The sequence below is a fragment of the Anas acuta genome, chromosome 10 (genome assembly GCF_963932015.1).
Source record: "Anas acuta chromosome 10, bAnaAcu1.1, whole genome shotgun sequence".
Lineage (NCBI taxonomy): Eukaryota > Metazoa > Chordata > Aves > Anseriformes > Anatidae > Anas > Anas acuta.
In genome coordinates this window covers 22,270,830-22,290,310 of record NC_088988.1, presented here as the reverse complement: position 1 = coordinate 22,290,310, position 19,481 = coordinate 22,270,830, and the positions used below count along the sequence as shown (strand labels likewise).

General features: G+C 50.2%; 1 long non-coding RNA gene across 1 annotated transcript in view; it reads left to right on the top strand.

Annotated features, from left to right (window-relative positions):
- Positions 1-19,481, top strand: part of LOC137862017 (uncharacterized) — a 72,145-nt gene that overhangs the window by 52,070 nt on the left and 594 nt on the right. Inside the window, exon 2 of the long non-coding RNA XR_011100006.1 lies at positions 18,669-18,748. This is a non-coding gene — a long non-coding RNA (uncharacterized lncRNA). The remainder of the gene's footprint in view (positions 1-18,668; positions 18,749-19,481) is intronic.

The window sequence follows — 19,481 nt, the reverse complement described above, 5'->3', positions numbered from 1 at the left end:
TACTGTTAATCTTCACGTCCTTCAGCAGAAGTGAGAAATGTGATTTTATTTTGTGCAGTGTCGCGGACCCTGCGAAATCTACTGGGAAGGATGAATACCTCGCACAGTACCAATGTGATGACGGTGGAGACAAGGAGAAACCAAGAAGATCAAAAGAACGTGACCTCATTTCTAATGAAAATGTTTTGTACGGCAAAGAGACTTCTGAGCCTGGTGAGAAATTGCGGCAAACTTCCTCTCTCAAGTGTGGCACTGAATGGAGCTCTAAAAAGCTTTCCTCCTCAGCTATTGCAGAGAGAGTCCAAGGTAGAAAGGACAAGACTAAAAACACTGAGAAAGAGCATTACCAAAGCAAGAGGGAACATCACGGAACATTTTCCGTGATTTTCTTCCTGAGCAGAAGTGTGCAGTACTCCTTTTCCATTAATGTAGAGATTATTTCAAACAGTCTTGAAGTGCTTGATGACTTACCAGTCTGCAGATGTATTATCAAACCAAAAAAAAACCCCGACTTGGTAGACTATTTTTTTCCCACTTTTGAATGACTACTAGGAAGAAGGTTGTTCCGGCATCAAGAAAGTCATGTGGAATGTAACAAAATTTACTGAACCAGTAAATAAAAACTATATTTTTCTATTAGTTCCATTGTTTCAACTCTTCTGACGCTTATGGATGGCACAGATAACAGAGAGGAGATCGTGGTAATCGGAGCTACCAACAGACTGGATTCTATAGATCCTGCTTTACGAAGACCAGGACGCTTTGGCAGAGAGTTCCTCTTCAACTTGCCAAATAAAGAGGTGAGAACTTGAATTCAACGTTAGTTCTACCATGGCAAAGTCCAACTTTATAGGAAAAAAAAATAATTGACAACTTGAAAAAAGAGTGATATGTGGAGACACTGCGTTGTTCCATGGAGGGCAAATCTGGTACTGGATATATATGGTCAGGATGATACCACCAAGTAGTTAGTTCTATAATCAAACCTTTCGTTCCCAAAGTTGTACCTGTTTGCTTAATTATTTAGTCCACTTGGGCGTTTTCATCATGAAGTTGTGTTTTTGGTCTCAATCCTTCACTTCTGAATGAATAGGGGACGTGTTTGCATTTGATTGTGCCCCGGATCGGTGGTAGTAGTTTGAGTCATAATTATTTTCTTCTTTATAGTAATTGTAGCAATTTGAAGCATTGTGCCAGAAGTGCTTTCTGTGCATTTACTGACTGAAAAGCAAATGTGATGAAGTAATGAGACTGTCACAATGAAAGCTTGCTAAGTTTTAGAGAAGTTTTTTGGACAACAAAGAAATGTTTCTGGATAAATTTTTCATTACAGTATTTTCCTCTGGGTCATTAGGTCTCGTAGTTTGGAAACTTGTTATTGAAACTATAAATGCCTTTTCTTTCATTGTAGGTTCCTAGAAAAAGTTCAGTATAACAAATAAGAAATATTCAATTTCCTGGTTGAAAATGCAGAGTGTATATTAAATAACTGTAAAATACTTGAAAGTTGAGCAAGTAAGAAAAGCGTATTAATAGATGAGGGGTTTTGAGGGAGGACTGGGGTTTTTTTGTTTGTTTGTTTGTTTGCTTGCTTTTTGGTTTGTTTGTTTCTTGTTGGTATTTTTAAGGAAAACTTGAGACAAGCTAAAATGCAATGATTTTGCTTCCAGGCTAGAAAAGAAATTTTCAAGATTCATACTCGTGACTGGACCCCTAAGCCACCGGACATGTTGCTTGATGAACTAGCTGAGAAATGCATTGGTAAGACTGAAACCAAAATGGATTCTTGCTTGTGAGCAAGTTGTAAAGAACCTTAGCTTGTACCAGGCAGTACCCAAGCTCTTGTGCCTTGCTGCACAACTAGTCAACGAGGCAGCTGGCACGCCTTCATAGCAATCAGAGTTAGATGCTTTCATCTATTTACTCTTTGTTGTCGTTCTTTTTGTTGTCTGAAAACGTTAAATGGTTCTGGGGCATCTTCCTCAAGAGTATAGTTTTTGATGAGGAGTCTGCTTCAGCTGCATAAGCGCAGGATATCAGACAGTGCGCAACATGAAACTTCCCTGCAGAGCGGTAGCACTTTGAATTCCCTGTTAACCTGTTTGGTTTTGGAATTACAAATTGTTTAAATGTTGCATGTTGTAAACCTGGGCCTTGACTGATGTAACGTTTGATTTTTGTTTGTTAGGATACTGTGGTGCAGATATCAAATCTTTATGTACTGAAGCTGCGCTGTGCTCTCTACGCCGATGCTATCCTCAGATTTATGCAAGTAGGGAGAGGTTGCTTCTATTAAAATAAAAGCAAAGGACTTTTTCATGGCTCTGAAGAAGGTTGTTCCGGCATCAAACAGGATCGTGGCTTCACCCGGACAAGCACTATCACCCATTTTCAAGCCACTTTTTAAAAGATCAGGAGCGAATATTTTACAAGTTGTGCAGAAGATCTTCCCGCATGCACAGCTTGCACTAAAGGAGGACCGACAGCAAGGTATAACCACAGCATCCACTTCTTTATAATTCTGCTAAAGCAAAAACTTGTGGTTTGTGCAATCAACTTAAACCTTTCAGACATAATGATGGTAGAATTTTATTATTTGCATGTGCATGTCTTTCTTTTGGGCATGTCTGGAAGATAACGCATAGGTTTTATTCTGGATTCGAAACTGAAATGCCAAATGGAAGCCCTGAATGACTCAATACACAGTAAAGGACGATGCGTTCTCTACTGAAGCATCCTGCTTCTGACGGCAGCTAAGATAATTAGCATTTGTAGAGGTTGACTTGAGGTTTGAAGTATAAGGCAGCTATTTTTCTTTAAAAAATCAAAACTCAGATATTTGGAGGGGAAGCATTTCTAGGTCAATGTTTCTAATTCCTTTCTGAAGAATGTCGGGACCAGGATACAAGTATAACTGGTCTAAGCTAAATACTGTTTTAGCTATCATCATTTTTAACCAGTCTCCTAATTTAAATGTTTGTAGATCGTACTATACATGTGCACGTGAGATCAATTAGCACTGATATTTACTAGATGAATGGAATTCTGTGGCCATCACATCCTTAATCCCCGTGCTTTCATTGTGGGAACCTCCTCCAGAAAGAAATGGTCTTGTTTTTTTTTGTTTTTTTTTTAGCTATTTAGCAACTGCGGAAATTGTTTGTAATCTCCTTTATTCTAAGGGGGAGAAAAAAATCACCAAGAGTAGCGTACCTTATACGTACACATCAGTGGGACTTAGTACAGCTTTGTAGGGCCTTGTGCCATCTCCTTAGATCTGTGGTGGGATGAACTCTAGGAAATAGCTTTCAGTGTGTGCTCTCAAATGAAGAAAGGGTTTTGGCACTGATTTAGAAGCTGTATTCATGTAAGAGAACGAGACAAAGGCTATTCAGGAAAGTTAACAAACCTCTTTTGTCTTTCAGACCATTTAAATCCTATTTTACAAGATGATACGTTCGACAGTGATGACGATGCATCCTTGGTTTCTGGAGATGAATTAAAAGATGGAATGCCTGACGGACCAGAGAAAAAACGCCTCTGTTTCAGCAGGTAAAGAAAGATAGATCCGTGTTATGTTTAGATTCTCAGGACTGCTGAGTCTTTGTAAACAGTTCCAGCTGTTAAAAGTGCGAGGGGTGGTAGACGAAGGGGTAACATCAAGTTTGTGTGTTGAAGGGGTGCTTGGTATTCACAAGGAGAAAGGGTGAAGGGACTAAAGTGGTAATGAAGTTGCTCTGAATGACCAAATTGAAAAGCCCAGGCTTGTCTTCCTAAGCCAAAGTGATCCGTAGACTACCAGAACACGTTGACTTAATCCATGGCATTCTTTGAAAGACTCAAGACCACATAAATGTCCTGTCTGTCCTTTTAGCTAAAAATACCCCAACTTTATGGGTTTGTGTTGCCACCTTTTGCCCTTCTGTTTTCCAGGATTCTTAAACCAATGGTGAATTATGTAGCAGAAAGAAAACTGAGAAATGGCTTGTTAAAACACCTTGAGAAAAATCTGAATGGTGTCTTTATTTGTTAAGCCACCAAATTGTGTTAATCTTGTGGTATTTTAGTATGGAAGTCATGCAAGCCCACTGTTGGAAAGTTAGATCATGTTGTCACAGCTGGATCAGTTATTTTTCTCAGTTTCTATTGCTGTGCTGTCCAGAAGATTTTCTGTCCTCTAGAGCAAGGCTAAGTCTCTAGAATCTTTGATTTAAGCCAGCAAAGGTACAGCCTGATTGAAGTGGGGAAACAAATGCTCCTCACAAATTTATTTCCTAGTAGTAAAGCAAGATTGCAGGGATATTAATTTGCAGTCTTGGTTCAGTACAGAATAGGCAACACAAGGGAAGAAGATGAATCAATTTGAATGACTGAATAACTTAACTGGAAATCTTACATGTATTTAATGTACCGCTGCCATTTGGTTTATTTGGATTATTCCACCTCGCACTCCGCCACCTCCTCGTCTGCCACATCCTCCTCCGCCACCTCCTCCTCCTCCTCCGCCTCCACCTCCTCCTCCGCCACCACCTACTCCTCCGCCACCTCCTCCTCCTCCGCCACCTCCTCCTCCTCCGCCACCTCCTCCTCCTCCGCCACCTCCTCCTCCTCCGCCACCTCCTCCTCCGCCACCTCCTCCTCCTCCGCCACCTCCTCCTCTGCAACCACCTACTCCGCCGCCACCTCCTCCTCCGCCGCCACCACCTCCTCCGCCACCTCCTCCTCCTCCGCCACCTCCTCCTCCGCCACCTCCTCCTCTGACACCTCCTCCTCCTCCGACACAGCCTCCTCATTCTCCACCGCCTCCACCTCCGCCACCTCCTCCTCCGCCTCCACCTCCTCCTCCTCCGCCACCTCCTATTCAGCCTCCTCCTCCTCCTCCGCCACCGCCTCCTTCTCCGCCACCGCCTCCTCCTCCTCCACCGCCTCCACCTCCTCCTCCACCGCCTCCTCCGCCACCTCCTCCTCCTCCGCCTCCACCTCCTCCTCCGCCACCTCCTCCTCTTCCACCACCTCCTCCTCCTCCGCCACCTCCTCCTCCTCCTCTTCCACCTCGTCATCCGCCACCACCTCCTCCTCCTCCACCGCCTCCTCCGCCACCTCCTCCTCCGCCACCACCTCCTCCTCCACAGCCTCCACCTCCTCCTCCACCGCCTCCTCCGCCACCTCCTCCTCCTCCGCCTCCAACTCTTCCTCCGCCACCTCCTCCTCTTCCACCACCTCCTCCTCCTCCGCCACCTCCTCCTCCTCCGCCACCTCCTCCTCCTCCGCCTCCACCTCCTCCTCCGCCGCCTCCACCTCCTCCTCCACCGCCTCCTCCGCCACCATCTCCACCTCCTCCATCACCTCCTCCTCCTCCGCCACCTCCTCCTCCTCCGCCACCTCCTCCTCCTCCGCCTCCAACTCTTCCTCCGCCACCTCCTCCTCTTCCACCACCTCCTCCTCCTCCGCCACCTCCTCCTCCTCCGCCACCTCCTCCTCCTCCGCCTCCACCTCCTCCTCCGCCGCCTCCACCTCCTCCTCCACCGCCTCCTCCGCCACCATCTCCACCTCCTCCATCACCTCCTCCTCCTCCGCCACCTCCTCCTCCTCCGCCACCTCCTCCTCCGCCGCCTCCTCCTCCTCCTCCACCGCCTCCTCCGCCACCATCTCCACCTCCTCCATCACCTCCTCCTCCTCCGCCACCTCCTCCTCCTCCGCCGCCTCCTCCTCCTCCGCCGCCTCCTCCTCTTCCGCCTCCTCCTCCTCCTCCGCCACTTCCTCCTCCTCCTCCACCGCCTCCTCCTCCTCCGCCATGTCCTCCTCCGCCTCCACCTCCTCCTTCGCCTCCACTTCCTCCTCCGCCACCTCCTCCTCCTCCGCTACCTCCTCCTCCTCCGCCACCTCCTCCTCTTCTGCCTCCTCCTCTTCCTCCACCGCCTCCTCCTCCTCCTCCACCGCCTCCACCTCCTCCTCCACCTCCTCCTCCTCCGCCAACTCCTCCTCCGCCACCTCCTCCTCCACCACCTCCTTTTCCACCACCTCCTCCTCCTTTGCCACCTCGTCCTCTTCCACCGCCTCCTCCTCCTCCGCCACCTCCTCCTCCTCCTCCACCGCCTCCTCCTCCTCCGCCTACTCCTCCTCCGCCACCTCCTCCTCCTCTGCCACCTCCTCCTCCGCCGCCTCCTCCTCCTCCTCCGCCACCGCCTCCTCCTCCTCTACCGCCCTCCTCCTCCTCTACCGCCTCCTCCTCCTCCGCCACCTCCTCCTCCTCCTCCACCGCCTCCTCCTCCTCTGCCACCTCCTCCTCGGCCTCCACCTCCTTCTCCGCCACCACCTCCTCCTCTGCCACCTCCTCCTCCTCCTCCACCGCCTCCTCCTCCTCCGCCTACTCCTCCTCCGCCACCTCCTCCTCCTCTGCCACCTCCTCCTCCGCCGCCTCCTCCTCCTCCTCCGCCACCGCCTCCTCCTCCTCTACCGCCTCCTCCTCCTCTACCGCCTCCTCCTCCTCCGCCACCTCCTCCTCTGCCTCCACCTCCTCCTCCGCCACCTCCTCCTCTGCCTCCACCTCCTCCTCCGCCACCTCCTCCTCCTCCACCTCCTCCTCCTCCGCCACCACCTCCTCCTCCGCCACCACCTCCTCCTCCGCCACCACCTCCTCCTCCGCCACCACCTCCTCCTCCACCTCCTCCTCCTCCTCCGCCACCTCCTCCTCCTCCGCCACCTCCTCCTCCTCCGCCACCTCCTCCTCCTCCTCAACCACCTCCTCCTCCGCCACCACCGCCTCCTCCACCACCGCCTCCTCCGCCACCTCCTCCTTCTCTTCCGCCTCCTCCTCCTCTGCCACCTCCTCCTCCGCCACCTCCTCCTCCGCCGCCTCCTCCTCCGCCGCCTCCTCCTCCGCCGCCACCTCCTCCTCCTCCTTCACCGCCTCCACCTCCTCCTCCACCACCTCCACGTCTGCCACCTCCTCCTCCGCCTCCACCTCCTCCTCCGCCACCACCTCCTCCTCCGCCACCTCCTCCTCCTCCGCCACCTCCTCCTCTTCCGCCACCTCCTCCTCCTCCGCCACCACCTCCTCCTTCTCCACCGCCTCCTCCTCCTCCTCCGAAACCTCCTCCTCCGCCTCCACCTCCTCCTCCGCCACCTCCTCCTCCTCCTCAACCACCTCCTCCTCCACCGCCTCCACCTCTGCCACCTCCTCTTCCGCCGCCGCCTCCTCCGCCGCCGCCTCCTCCTCCGCCGCCGCCTCCACCTCCGCCTCCGCCACCCCCTCCTCCGCCACCTCCTCCTCCGCCACCACCGCCTCCTCCGCCACCTCCTCGTCCGCCACCTCTTCCTCCTCCGCCACCGCCTCCTCATCCTTCTCCACCTCCTCCTCCTCCTCCTCCGCCATCTCCTCCTCCGCCTCCACCTCCTCCTCCGCCACCACCTCCGCCGCCACTTCCTCCTCCGCGACCGCCTCCTTCTCCGCCACCTCCTCCTCCTCCGCCACCTCCTCCTCCGCCTCGACCTTTTCCTCCTCCGCCACCTCCTCTTCCGCCACCACCGCCTCCTCCGCCACCGCCTCCTCCGCCGCCACCTCCTCCCCCGCCACCTGCTCCTCCGCCACCTGCTCCTCCGCCACCTCCTCCTCCTCCTCCGCTGCCACCTCCTCCGCTGCCCCCTTCTTCTCTTACTCCCCCTTTTCCACCTATGCCTCTTCCTCATCCTCCTCCTTTTCTTTTTCCACCTTCTCCCATCTCCACTCTCCAATACTCTGGCTCCCACTGCCCCCCTTTGGCCCTTTTATAGGGAGGAGCAGCCACACCCTTGATTGATGACAAGCCATTTGCATAATAGCTAACAATCGCTACCCAGGCAACAAGCAACGCATCACAGAGCGTCATCAAGATGATAGGAGCCGCCAGCTGCTACCTTACAGGGTCACAGTGCCATGGTCCTGTGGGGTGACAAATGGAACGAGAATTAAGAGCGGTGGGCAGCGCTCACAGCCATAGCCTCCCAGAGAAGGCCAAAAAAATCACAAATACAAAAAGAAAAAGAGCATTAGGAGGAAGAAGAGGAGGCCAAAAAAGTCACAAATAAAAAAGAAAAGAGCATGAGGAGGAGGAGGAGGAGGCCAAAAAAGTCACAAATACAAAATAAATAAAGAGGAGGAGGTGGAGGAGAGGGCCAATAAAATCACAAATCCAAAACAAAAGAGGAGGAGGTGGAGGAGATGGCCAATAAAATCACAAATACAAAAAATAAAGAAGAGGCGGAAAAGGTGGCCATAAAAAAATAAAAAAAAAAAAAAAACAAAAAAATAAAGAGGATGAGACGGAGGCCAAAAAAATCACCAATACAAAAAAAAAAAAAGAGGAGGAGGTCAACAAAAACACGAATAAAAAAAAGAGCATGAGGAGGAGGAGGTGGCCAAAAAATCACAAATACAAAAAAGAGAAGAAGGAGGAGGCCAAAATAATCAGAAATACGAAAAAAAAAGAGATAGACGAGGAGGAGGTGGCTAAAAATATCACAAATACAAAATAAAAGAGGATGAGGAGGAGAAGGTGGACACAAAAATCACAAATACAAAAAACATTAGCATGAGGAGGAGGAGATGGCGAGAAAATTACAAATACAGAAAACAAAAAGAGGTTGAGGAGGAGGAGGTGGCCAAAAAAAGTCACAAAAACAAGAAAACAGGAGGAGAAGGAGGCGGAGGCCAAAAAAACTCAAAAATCCAAAAAAAAAAGAAAGAGGAGGAGGAGGAGGAAGTGGCCAAAAGAATCACAAATACAGAAGAAAAGAAGAACAGGAGGAGGAGGAGGCAGCCAAAAAAATCACAAATACAGAAAAAAAAAGAAGAGGAGGAGGAGGAGGTGGTCAAAAGATCAAAAATACAAAAAAAAAAAAAAGAGCATGAGGATGAGAAGGTGGCCAAAAAAAATCAGAGGTATAAAAAAAGGAGCACGAGGAGGAGGAGGTGGCCAAAAAAATCACAAATACAAAAAAAAAAAAAAAAGAGGTGGAGAAGGAAATGACCACAAAAAACACAAATACAAAAAAAAGAGGAGGAGGAGGAGGAGGTGGCCAAGAAAATCAAAAGTACAAAAAAAAGAAGAGGCGGAGGAGAAGGTGGCTATAAAAACTCAAAAATACAAAAAAAAAAGCATGAGGAGGAGGAGGTGGCCAAAAAAGTCACAAATACAAAAAAAAAAAAAGAGGAGGATGAGGAGGAGGCCAAAAAAATCACAAATACATAAAGAAAAGCATGAGGAGGAGGAGGTTGCAAAAAAAAAAAAACACAACACAAATCCAAAAAAAAAATAGGAGGAGGAGGAGGAAGCGGCCAAAAAAATCATTGTATTTGGTCACCTCCTCTTCCTCCTCTTTTTGTTTTTGTATTCGTGATTTTTTGGCCCCCTCCTCCTCCTCCTCCTCTTTTCTTTTTTGTATTTGTGATATTTTTGGTCACCTCCTCCTCCACTTTTCTTTTTTTTTTTAAACCACACTGGTGTGGTTTAACCCAGCCGACAGTTAAACAACACAGAGCTGTTCGCCCACCCTCCCCCCTCCCTTGTGCTTTCCAACAAAAGCTTTTCTATTATTGTATGAAATCATCTGCAATAGATTAACCCTTGTCATTATTCCTATCTCAGGAATTATCTGTGACACCTGGGTAACACGTGAGCTTACTGTGACCCCAGGGAGAGCCTTCCTGTAATTAAAGGCAACCTATAGGAAAGCTGGGGAGGGGGTCTTTATCAGGGCCTGGAGTGACAGGACATGGAATAATAGCTTTCAACTGAAAAGTTAGATTTCTAATATATGTTAGGAAGAAGTTCTTTACTTATAGTAAAGTATACATCCTGTGCATCTGCCAACTTCTGCATCTTATGGTTGCCTCCCCTACTTAAGAGAGGATGCTGGAGTGCTGGGTGAAACACTCAGATCTTACATAAACAAAGCAATAGCTTACCTTTTGCACTCAAATATGCGCCCAGTATGTTCAGCTAAAACAACTTCTACCCTACAGCGTTTTGTTGGAAGTTCCAATTTCCGTCTCAGTTTCAGGTACACCAAATTTTCCAGCAGGATTTCCGGGCCAGTGTTGTCTGTCTGCGATAGACTGCTTTGCTAGATCATCGTTCAGTGCTCCCTCTGCCAGGCACAGGCCTTTTTGTCTTAATCCCTTGTAAGAAAACTTGCAGAGGTATATTTGCCCATTTGCAGGTAGCTTGTGCTCCTCTTGCAGTGACGGTGTACTTAACCCAGTATTTGTCCACGAATGACAACCCCTGTGGTTAGGCAAGGAGTTAAAAGTTTAAACAGCAAAAATCCCATGGCTTGCTGTAGCTGAGCAAACCTCCTCCTTGGCCTCCTCCTCCACCGCCTCCTCCTCTGCCACCTTCTCCTCCTCCTCTTTTTTTGTTTTTATTCCTTTTTATTTTGGCTTCCACTTCCACCACCACCTCCTCCTCCTCCTCCTCTCTCCCCTGTCCAACACTCTGGCTCCCACTTCTCCCCTTTGGCCCATTTATAGGGAGGAGCAGCCACATCCCCGATTGATGACAAGCCTTTTGCATAATAGCTAACAATCGCTACCCAGGCAACCAGGCCACAAGCAATGCATCACAGAGCATCATCAAGTTGCTAGGAGCAGCCAGCTGCTACCTTACAGGGCTACTGTGCCATGGTCCTGTGGGATGACAAATGGAACTAGAATTAGGAGCAGCGGTCAACGCTCACCACCAGAGAGGGTCTTTTGTTTTGGAGTCCTCCGCCTCCTCCTCCTCCACCTCCTTCTCCTCCTCCACCTTCTACTCCTTCTCTTTTGTTTTTTTGTTTTTTTTGGCAGCCTCCTCCTCCACCACCTTCTCCTCCTCCACTTTTTTTTTTTCTTTTTTGCCACCACCTCCTCCTCTAGTATTCTACTATTTCTCCACCACCTTCTTCTCCTCTTCCACCTCCATCGTGTCCCTCTGCCTATCCCTTGCTCGCCTCCTCTTTTGTCACCACTCCTACTCATGCCGCCACCTCCTCAATCTTCTCCACCACCTCCTCAATCTTCTCCGCCACCTCCTCCTCCGCCACCTCCTCCACTGCCCCCTTCCTCTCTTACTCCCCCTTTTCCACCTATGCCTCTTCCTCATCCTCCTCCTTTTCTGTTTCCACCTTCTCCCATCTCCCCTCTCCAACACTCTGGCTCCCACTGCCCCCCTTGGCCCATTTATAGGGAGGAGCAGCCACATCCCCGATTGATGACAAGCCATTTGCATAATAGCTAACAATCGCTACCCAGGCAACAAGCAACGCATCACAGAGCGTCATCAAGATGATAGGAGCCGCCAGCTGCTACCTTACAGGGTCACAGTGCCATGGTCCTGTGGGTGACAAATGGAACTAGAATTAGGAGCGGTGGGCAGCGCTCACAGCCATAGCCTCCCAGAGAAGCCGCCTTGGCACACCTGGTTCCTGGCAACTCCTCCTGCCATTTCTGGGCTCACGATCATTGCTACCAGCATGCCTTAGCAAGGAGCATGCAGAGGAAGTTGGCCAGGAAGCTTCTGCCGAGGTGGAGGAGGCTGTGGAGGAGGAATAGTCAGTGGGGCTGGAGAAGGAGAAGGAGGAAGAGGCAGTGGAGGTGGAGGAGGTGTTGGAGGTGCAAGAGGCAGGGAAGGAGGAGAAGGAGGAGGAAAATGAGAAATAGGATTAGCAGGCGGGGGGCGAGGAGGACGCGGTAGACAAGGAGGAGGCAGTGGACAAGAAAAAGGCCGTGGACGATGAGGAGGAAGTGGAGGAGGAGGACGTGGTGGAGGTATCATAGAATCATTATTGTTGGAGGAGACCTTCACATTTGTCCGGTCTAGTCATCACTGTACTACCAATGTCACCCAATAAACCATGTTCCTAAGCACCAGCTCCAACCTTTCCTTGAACACCCTGCTCCTCTGGGGCCTCCTCCACAGGTCGCAGCCTCCTCTAGGGCAGATCCACCTGTTCCAACGTGGGCTCCTCCACGGGGGGGCTGCACCGTGGGGATCTGCTCCACGGGGGACCCATGGGCTGCAGGGGGACAGCCTGCTCCACCAGGGGCCTCTCCCTGCACAGGCCGCAGGGGAACTGCTGCTGTGAGCCTGGAGCACCTCCTGCCTCCTGCTGCACGGCCCTTGGGGGCTGCACAGAGCTTTCTCACTCCTCCCTGACCCAGACGCTGCTGGGCAGCAGCTTTTGTTCCCTTTCTTAGATGGGCTCTCCCCCAGGCGCAAACATCATCCTTTTGCTCTGCGTTCTGGGCAGCAGCGGGTGGGTCCCTCCTGGAAGGAGCCTCCTGGAAGCGGCCCTGAGCTCCCATGGGGCAGCTGCTGCATTCTTCTCACAGAGGACACCCCTGCAGCCCCCCGCTCCCACAGCCTGGCCACGCAAACCCAAGCCAAGACACTGAGCGAGCCTCCCTGATTGCCAGCCAGCAGCTGGCTCAGCCTGGGACCCCAGGCCAGTGCCCACAAGACTCTCCTGGGCCTTCCAAAGCAAGCCTTGTGGGGACGGAGCACCCACAAAGAACAGACTCACACAACAGGACTCCTTGCAAACACCGCCTCACAGACACCTGGGCCTTGAGCGGGTAGCTCCCCTTGAGCGAGCTCATTTCCTTCCCAGGAGCTGAAATGTGCCGTTTCGGGGGCATTTGGGGGCTACAGCGTGCTGCTAAGAGGGATGTTGGAGCTCCTGCAGGGCAGTGCTTCCACTAAGGCAAGGCCTTTTCTGCATCTTCTACTGCCCTGCAAGCGAGGATGCTTGGGGCACACAAGAAGCTGGCAGGGGACACAGCTGCAGGGATTGCAGGGATTCCTAAAGTCATAGCCAAATCCAAGAAAGAGAGGAGGACGTGATGCTTTTGATAGAAAGGAGCTGGGTTTTGGGGCAAAATCCGTCCCTTTTTCTATCCCAGAGACACCCAAGGGCGTAGGACAGCAGCACTGCAGGGCAGCAAGAGATGCTGTGCATTTCTCTCGTCGCCCTGAGACAGCCACTGGGTGACGATGGTGCCAAGCGTCTTGAAAGAGACCTTGCTTTCTCAGGCCCAGGTGTCCAGCTGCACACCAAGGCCGTCCCTGGCTTCCAGGCGCAGTTGCCAGGCCCAAGGCCGAGCTCCTCTGCGAACCCCCAGCCCAGCAGACCTTGCTCCTGGCGTTGTGGAGCAGCCATTTCACGGGAGCCTTTTCTCCTGGCAGTCAGCTTAGCGCCATAAGCTCTGCCAGCGGGACGCCTGAGAGCCGTGGGAGCTCAGCAGAGAGTCACTGTCAGCCTTGGAGCTCACAAAGGTGGGTGGCCACAAGTGCCCTGAGCGTCCAGCTCGCACTGAGGACTGCTGCTGGCACTCGAGGCGTGGAGGTCGGCATGGTGCAATGGGAGACGCCACTGTCCTGCTGGTGGGACAAGAGACACTGATGTGCTGCTGCTGCAGGAGGAGACTTGAAGGTGCTGCTGCTTCAAGGTGCTGAGGAGCGGGCAGCCTCCATGCCGGTGGCTGAGCTGAGCATGCTCCTGTTCATTAGCGCTCTCCCCTTCCTCTCTTTTTCTGGAGGTGGAGAGAGAGAAACGCACAGATCTCTTTCTTTCCCGGTAGGAAATGGAAGAGCCTCGTATCTACATATTGGCCAGATTCTGCCTGGCGCCCTTGGGACTGGGGATCTGTGTTGATCTGTAAGAACGAGCAATCGTCAGCACAGCAAATCCCCGTGACCTTGTGTCTATCAGCATCGTCCAAATCCCTCTCTAGAGCTGTGGGCTGGCTAAGCTGTGTGTTGGATGGTGAAAGTGGGAAATGGGAATGGGTTGGGAAAGGATGTGTGAGCCGAGAAATCCTTGCTGGGATGGGAAGACTTCCTTGGGGTGGAAAGGCATTGGGCTCGGAAATGAAAGAGATGGGAAATGTTCTCTGGGTTTGAAAGCATTGGGAAGCAAAAGCATTGGGATGGGCAGTCACTCCTGGGATGGGAAAGTACTGGGATGGGAAATCTTTAATGGGGTGGGTAACATTTATTGAAGTAGGAAAACCATGGGAAAGTCCTCCAAGAGAGGGGAATTCTTTGGGAAGAGATCTCTTTGGATGAAGGGAAAAATCTGTTTGTGTTGATGGGAAATCTTTTGTATGGGAATCTGTTCTCATGAGAACTTGTCAGGATGGGAAATGACCATGAGGATGAAAGCTGGTCCTGGGCTGGGAAATGCTCAGGACGGGCAAGAGGCGGTGTGGAAGCGTCGTGGGCATGGCAAGTGCTGCGTGGGAGGGCAAGCCTGCTGGGGATGGCCAAGTCTTGCGCTGGGCAGCCTGCTTGGCTCCAAAGCCTGCAGTCCTCCCCAAGATGTCGGCGAGGGGCTGGTCAGCCGTTGGGACGGAACCCCCGTTGCCCGCGTTCCCCAAGCAACCGCCCCACTCTCCAGCCACCATGGCAGGTCCAGCAGCCGGCTCCCGCTCCTCCCGGGGCTGCGGCCCTGCTGGCGAGCCCAGTGCCCCAGAGCTCAGCCCAGCGCCAGCAACAGCAACAATTAAGTTACCTTATTTATTATTTCATGTTATTTCATAATTTCATGTTCAGTTATTTCATGCAGCCCGCTCCCGCTGCCCATGCTCAGGCCGGGCATGGATGTGGGCATGGCCAGCACGGACGGCAGAAAATGGGTGCATGGCTGGATGGATGGCTGGATGGGAGTTGGGAATTCAGCCTTGGGATCAGAACTGGGACGTTGTTGGGATAGGAAATGATCAGTGGGATGGGAAGTGATGATGGGGATAGGAACTCATTGGGATGGGAAAAATGGGTTTTATTTGTATTAAATTTACATTTTAAAATTTTATTGAATTTCCTGGGATTTATTATTTATTTAATTATATCCACTTGATTGACTGTGTTGTACAGTATGGCATTGTTTCATTATTATAAAATGATAAGTATTTAATATTATTAATTAAACAATATTTCTATATTTTTTACTCGTAAGGGGGTGTCGAGAGGCAGGAGACCTTTTCTCCATGAACACCAGCGACAGGACCCACCACAACGGGGTTAAGCTGAGGCAGGGGAAATTTAGGCTTGACATAAGGAGGGGGTTCTTCACAGAGAGGGTGGTTGCACACTGGAACGGGCTCCCCAGGGAAGTGGTCACTGCACCGAGCCTGTCTGAATTTAAGAAGAGATTGGACTGTGCACTTAGTCACATGCTCTGAACTTTTGGGTAGACCTGTGCGGTGTCAAGAGTTGGACTTGATGATCCTTAAGGGTCCCTTCCAACTCAGGATATTCTATGCTTCTATGATTCTATGATACATTATAAATTATCAATATTCTCATTTCTTATTTTGTTTGTTTTTATTCCTTTTGTACCCTATTAAACTCTCTTTATCACAGTGCACTGGTTTGTTCTTATACTTTTTCTTATACTGTGGAGCCCAAAACTGCACTCAGTACTCAGTACATGGAATACCAAGAGAGACTGCCTGGCATTTTCTCTTCTCTGCAGAAGCTCTGTTGCTAACACTGTCCAGAAATCACCACTGTCACAGACAGTAGGAGCATTCCCTCCTCCCACAGTTGGTTCTTCCCCCCCAAGACTTAGACACCATCCAGAAAAATAAGAAGAATAATACTAATAAAGTAAATAAAATAAAATAAAATAAAATAAAATAAAATAAAATAAAATAAAATAAAATAAAATAAAATAAAATAAAATAAAATAAAATAAAATAAAATAAAATAAAATAAAATAAAATAAAATAAAATAAAATAAAATAAAATAAAATAGTCAAAAGCCGTCAGGAAGGCAGTGGTGCAGACTGTGGAGAGCCTGGGTTCAAATCCTTCTTCTGTGAGGCTCTGAACCTATATCCCACCACAATCTCTCTGCTAATGTATGGCAGGGAAAGGAGGAAGAAAGAACATATCTCCTGCACTTTCCATTTATTGTTGACTGACAATTCTGTAGAGTTATAAAGCCTCAATCAGTGAGATACAGGGTTCTTCTCACATTGTCTCACTGTGCCCTAAGCGGAACAGCTCTCATTTAATAGATGCTTCACCACAAAATCATGAGTCATCTGCAGTTTTGAACTTTTCTGGGATCAAGTCCCTTCAGATGGTTGAGGAATCTGCTCCAGCACCTATGTAAACTGGTGCTCTACTAAGCTAGTGAGTGAACAAGAGAGAAATCCTCTGCTAGATGACTTGACAAATTGGGTCTGAAAATAGTGTTGAGGCAGAATAGTCCACGATTTTTGCCTTGGGTGCACAGAGGGATTGGGTGTTGTAGACTTCTTTTATTCTTCATTAAGATAAACATTTTCAAAAATGTGCTTGTTCAACCTTGCTCCCACTGTGTGCATGGGAGGGAGATAGCTGAAAGTAGGGAGCGTTGCTTGGATCCTGCAAGTGGCTGAGGTCCAGTGGGGTTGGAGGCTTTCTTCCTCCTTTTGGAAATGCAAAGCAACCCTGCACCTCCCCTGCACTTGCAGGAGGATCATGACAGCCCAAAGCACAGCGGCTTTGTAATTGCTGCATACACTTCGATCGGATTTACGTGGCAAGGGTTTGGTAGCAGGGGCCTGCAGGGATGGCGTCTGTGAGAACAGTCCAGACAACAGACAGCTCCAGATAGCTCCAAAAGGGCCCCGGCGCTTGCCAGAGCTGAGCCAATAAGCGATGTTGTTTGCACCTCTGGGAGAGCAGATGGAAGAAGGGGGAAATACTGCTGCACAACAGAAGCTGGAAGAGCAAGGAGTGAGAAGCAGCCCTGCAGCCCCCAAGGTGAGTGCAGCAGGAGGCAGGGGGTGCTCCAGGCTCACAGCAGCAGTTCCCCTGCGGCCTGTGCAGGGAGAGGCCCCTGGTGGAGCAGGCTGTCCCCCTGCACCCATGGGTCCCCCATGGAGCAGATCTCCACGCTGCTGCCCCCCTGTGGGTGGAGGAGCCCCCGGTGGAGCAGGTGGCTGTGGCCTGGAGGAGGCTGCGGCCTGTGGAGAGCCCCCGCAGGAGCAGGCCCCGGGCCGCAGCTGCAGCCCCCCCGTGGAGAGGAGCCCCCGCAGGAGCAGGGGGGCTAGGGGGAGCTGCCGCCCAGCCGTGGGGGACCCGTGCTGGAGCAGTTTGCTCCTGGGGGATGGATGGATGGAGCCCGTGGGACCGAGCCGTGTGGGAGCAGTGCTTGAGGAGCTGCTGCCTGTGGGCAGCCCGTGTGGGATCAGCTGGGGAAGGACGGCATCCCGTGGGAGGGACCCCACGGGGAGCAGGGGCAGGGAGGGACCCTGAGGGTCACTCTGCTGAGTCTGCTTTGCCCGTCACGATACTTGTTGAGCCATCACCCTGTCCTTATCTCAGCCCTGGAGCCCTTTGCATCATATTTTCTCCCCCTTTCCCTTTGAGGAGGGGGAGTGAGAGAGCGGCCGTGGTGGAACTCGGCTGCCCACCCGCTTTGAACCACCACAGTTGCAAAGTCCTGGGAAAGATTTCTTTCAAGAAATTAAACAAGGTGTTTAACAAAGAAATGCAGAGTTTCCTTTTGAAGGCTTCCTGGAGAATTGGGCTTCTTTCCTATTCCCAGCTCAGAGGAAGGGAATTGTTGATTTCACCTTCTTTTTTCTTACATGGAAATCAAAGGTGAACTGCTCTACAAGGACGGGCAACGTCTCAGAATCAAGCTCTTTTGCTCTGTAGTCCTTTCTCAAGGAAAAGATTGATCACCCACCTTCCACAGATGTAGGGGAGCAGAGAATAATTTGGGAACTACTCTAATTCAAGTCAGTTTGGGCATAGTGGTACTTCCCTAGCTGTTTCTGAGACAGACGCATTAGCAACAGAGAGTGTTGTGCCGTCACTGGGAGGCGCCTGCGGTGATGACTTCAGAAACAGAACTGAATTGTGTCACCACAGCACTTTGGCAACAGCTGCCTCTGTGCACGTTTAGCTGGGAGGCACAGAGAAGGGTGCTGGATGCGATGAAACCACGTGAGGAGTTGTGGATCTCCCCTTGAGGTGCACAGAGAGGGACCATGCCCTTCTGTAAGTGTTTTGATGCTTGGCTGAGGAAAAAAATGTGGTTTTGTTGTGAATGCTTCATTGTAGTATTCTGTAGTTTGTGTCAAGTCCTTACAGAAGCCTCAAGGTTGGTACTTTGCTCAATGATGGAGCTGCACAGAGTGAGAACAGACCCAATGTACGGGGGAGGGCCTCTGCACGTTCTCTTCTTCCTACAGACGATCAACAAATAAGGGGAGACAGAGAAGAGTGTGCTGTGGTCCTCCCATAGACCGCAAGTACTAAAGCATAAACAAGAGGCTTAAGAGTCCCCCTGTCATGTTAAAATTCAGGACAGCAATGGACTTCCTCACACGGGCTGGCCTGTCGACTAGCGTCTCAGGCTGTGGCGTATGAAGATGCACTCCATCTGCTTTCAGGGTAGCAATGGCAGTGGGCAAGCTGCCTGACCTTAACATTTGTCATTTCATTTCTCACCTGAGTTTTGGTGGTTCTCCACGATTCATTCTTGGTCTAGAAAAAAAAAAAAAAAAAGTGAATTTGCATCAAAATAAAAGGATAAAAGGATTTTCTTTCCATTAATTACATGTTCTTAACTTAACTAAAAAAAGTGAACTGCGATGAAAATAAAAGGATTTCCTTTCCATTCATTACATGTTCTTACCTTTGTAACAGATTTGGTTATTGACTTAGAAGGCAAATATCTGGCCAGACTGCAAGACTTGTGCTCGCAGCGTGGGACAGCTCTCGTAAAGGTGATTCAGGGCAGTTTCTGGAAAACAAGACATCAGATCTCCAAAACACTTCCTTTGTGCTAATGTAGGAAGGGTGAGTAAGTGTAAAGGTAAGAGCCCAGATACCGTAAGAAGCAGAAAGTGTGAAGGAAACTTCCTTCTGGCTGATACAGCTCCATATCTAGTTGTCAAGTATGAAGAGAGCAGTGCTAAGTTTCTTGGGGAGAGGAAAACAAAGAGGCTGGGAGAGTGTACAAAGAAAAAAATGGGATTCCCTATTTCAGGAAATCCTAGTAACTGGAAATAGAGATTGGAAGAATGCTTTAAGCCAAGACAGACATGTTTTAAAACTAAAACCTAAGAGTTGAATGAACCAAGAAATGAATCCCTTTTGATTATGCAGTTGTGTCCAGCGTTATCTTGGGAAATATGGTTTCCACATAAAACGTATCTGGGGCTTGAAGTTCTCCTAAGGCCCTTCTCTGTGTATTCCCTACTGTTTGGTAAGCGCTGAGGTCACACTGCAGACAGCAGCACGTCCTCTCCCCACTACTTAGCTGTCTGTTCTCACAACACGTCTAGGAACAGAATGGCTTGGACACAACTGCGCCTAGGACCGAGTTCATTCAAGCTGGTGGACGAGGTAAAAGCTCTGGACAAGCGAAGGGGAGGGAGGGATGGGTGGACATACAATATGATCACTTTAATCTCATTTCTCTAAGAATCCTGGCTGAGAAAACAAAACAAAACAGAA